Raw genomic sequence first — 3,828 nt, forward strand, 5'->3', positions numbered from 1 at the left:
GGCACAGCATGCCAGGGATCGAATCCTGGCTGCTGAGCTCTGCCTAAGCAGGTGCTTTAGTCCACCATCTCTGGTACTTTTTGTAGGAAAGGACGAAAGCTAATAATGTTGCGACAGAAATAGGCAGTGTTGCGATCTGCCACACTAGAGAGGATTCTGTGTAAAAGATTTTCTGCCAGTGACAGGTGTACTTATAATTTTCTTGCACTAGCTTAATTAATAAGTCTCTCACCTGGCTGGTGAGCACAAGGTACTGAGTTTGATCTCAGTACCAAAGAAAGAAAAGTAAAATAAAATAGGCTAGAAGGAAAGAGGCATTTTCTTCACTATTGCTGACCTACCAAAACATATTGTAAATGTCATGAGTCAGTAATGAAATTTTAAAAATACTTCACTTAAAATCAACTTTAACAAGCTCAGGGACAAGGGTTTGAACCCGAGTCCCACATGCCGAGCCGGCCCTGTTTCTGAGGTGTGCTGAGCCCACAACAGAGTCCTTTGTGGTGCTATGTGCCTGTGATGATAGAGCTGGGGAGGCTGAAAACAGGAGGATCACCATGAGTCCAGTCTGTGCAGTGAGACTCTGTTTCTAGTACACAAATGGAAAAAAAAAGAAAAAGAGCTTTGAAATCAACTTCAACAAAGGATATTTGTTATTATTGATTCAGTGTCATGGCTTATTGGGAGTCCTTATAAGTAAAAGAGGAATAAAAGAACAGACTATTGAAAAGAAGAAACTTACTGTGACCTTTAAACAATAAAGAATTATTAAGAGAGACTATGGATAGAATATTAGAAATTAAATTATCAAGTTTTAGATAATGGAATCTAATAATAATTTACTGTACATGAGAAAGATGTTTTGAATATACAAACTTCAAATATATACCACTTTCAGTAGCTACAAAAATTATAGAATGCTTATGAATAAAAAATTCATAAGATTAAGAAGAATTATTTGGAGAAAAATATGTTTTACTGAGAGATAGTGAAGAATATTATGACATAAGAAATTAAAATCATGAGGAAATATTCTTTTTTTGAGAAAAACAATAGTCAATATAATAGCAATGTCAATTCTTTATTAAATCTATTCGTAAAAGTAATACACTCAAATAAATCACTTAATAAATTATCTTTTTTAAATTTGTGTATTTGGTACAGGGTCTCATTATGCAGACTGGACTAATGGTGCTAATGGTGATTCTCCTGTTTCCAGTCTACCCAGCCTGGTCTCTATCACCAGCTCAACATGCCTGGGGGCTGGGCCAGGGAGGCATGCGGAACCTGGGATCAAAATTAAATGTTGATAAGTTTTGAAAGGCACTGATAAAGTCATTATAAAAATGCACATAAAAAATAAAATGTCCTAAAACAAATGATATAATTTTGAAGAAGAAAAGTCAAGTGGGTACATATATCCCACCAGATCTTAACATTTGTAAAGTTTTATTTAAAAATATAGCATGAACTATGGGCAACAACAGACAATAAGAACCATAGTAAAGATACATGTTGTTCAAGAACTGATTCAAAGAAATGTGAAATAAAATAAAATTTGCTTTGCATATAGACACACACAAAAAATCTAGAATAAAGAGGGTAAAAACATTTTAGATATTTTATTTTATTTCTCATAATTTTATTGAGAGACAAATAGCAATGAGACAGCTTCAAATCAAATTGGTATGACAGTTTCAATAATTAACACATTGCATACTCTTCCTAGTGGTTATTTGCTGTATAAGATGCAGACATGATATCATATTTACAAACACTATTACAACAAATCCCTCTATTCATTAGGAGAATGTAACTATATATCTATCCTAACCACATTGAATACACAGATACAAAATGGACATTCATCTGTATACCCTTTTTTTGTTAAGTTCCGTTATTTGAATATTATAGGTGTGTTAACTCAGCAAAATATTCTAAAAGAGTCCAGTAGCCCATAATAGTATTGGGTCTTCTGCTTAACTGGCAATGTCAGAAATTGTTGACTTGAGTCCCCCACAGCTCAACATAACAGCATGGCTTTACCTCTTATATTTCATTTTTTATACTTTTCTGCTGGATGGTTAAGACCAAGATAAAGCAAGACCTATGCAACAAGAGTTGTAGCTTTTGGATCTGACAAGGTCAATTAAATCCCCTCAGGATTTTTCCTGAGATCCTGCACCTCAGATTGTAGATCCTTTGTCAGTGTCAGCCATGTGGATGAGTCATGGCCATTGCTTGGCCAATGTGTTCTCTGTGAAAGTCTGAGAGAATATTTTCTCTCCTTGTGACTCTCCTTAGGCACACTCTACATCATCAATCACTTTCCTCTTTGGTCCCACAATCTTCTTGATCAGAAAAATTTGGGACACTGCTGAGTTACGTGACGTTACAGTACAAGTTCTCATATTTCCTGAGTCTTAATTGACCTTGGAAGGCTAGGGCCAAAATGTTGACTTTCCTTGTGGCCCTCCTTTTTCTCTAATTTTGGTCTGCAAACTTAGGTTGTTAACCATCCAGAAGACAAGCTTATTTTTATTACCATACAACCTAGGCTGTTAAGCTTAACCTCACTATCTGTCTGCATATCAAACATCTTAGGCATAACATAGAATAGGTATTTTTCATCAAGTATTGATATGTTGAACTTTAAGTCCCTAAAGAATATGATAAAAACATTTAAAAATTAGAATATATTTTTAAAAATAGGCATAAAGAATTATATATTTCTTATGTTTACACATAAATCCAAAAATCTAACCATATACAACCTTGAAGCAGGAAAGTCCCACAATATTCTTTTTCCTGTCTCTTGCTTTCATTCACCACCCCCTTCTCTTTGAACCAACCATCTACCCGAGAGACAGCACAGCAGCAACTGACATGTCATGACAAGCAGCCCGTATTCAGAAGACCAGAATGACAGGCACTCCAAGCATGTAACCACTATTACAGATTACCATCTGCAGTGCAGTTGCTTAGTTCACAGGTATCAGTATATATAGTTAGTCAGGGTGAGAATCTTTCCAATTAACTGTTAGATTAAGAGGGTTTTTAAAAAAAATTTTTTTCAAGTAAGAAATAAGGAAAGTTTAGGAAAGTATCATTTTATTGTGAACTTTCAGACTTGTTGTATTAGGAGTAGAAAATGAATTTAATATAGAATAATTTGATATTCATTCAGAGTGGATTTATTTATTCTACTCTCCATTTTATAAATAATACACATTGGAACAAAAATGACTGTTCTCTACTTGTTAATGTTATAGATAAGAGCCTTTAATTAGATAGAAAATAAGAGCTTATAATTTGATAAAAAAAAGTGGCATAGCAGAAGCTAGAACAAATATTTGAAAAAGAATGGAGACTGTCCTCTTGTTTTTTGCAGTGCACCCATAGCCTAAGGAAACTGCCCTCCACAGGGTTTAGCACTGCAGTTGCTGAGTAGTGAGTTCAGTGCAGCGAGTGTGGAGCGAGCAGTGAAGATCTGTGGAGGGAGGAGGGAGATCGCTTTTTCTAAACTGTCCATGTCTTTAAACAAGAAGCGTAGCAGTGACTGAAAGTCAGGAAAGACTTGGAGAAGTGAATATCTGTTATCATCATGGCCGCAAGAAAATGCCATACTCCAATTGAGTAATTATATATAAAATTAGTAAGACTGATTTCAAAGGGACAGGTTAGATATGTGGAAGACAGATGGTGTAAGGATCTGAATCTATTAAGATTGATAACTTCTTCTTCTTCTTCTTCTTCTTCTTCTTCTTCTTCTTCTTCTTCTTCTTCTTCTTCTTCTTCTTCTTCTTCTTCTTCTTCTTCTTCTTCTTC

The sequence above is a fragment of the Octodon degus genome, unplaced genomic scaffold (genome assembly GCF_000260255.1).
Source record: "Octodon degus isolate 3935 unplaced genomic scaffold, OctDeg1.0 scaffold00053, whole genome shotgun sequence".
NCBI lineage: Eukaryota > Metazoa > Chordata > Mammalia > Rodentia > Octodontidae > Octodon > Octodon degus.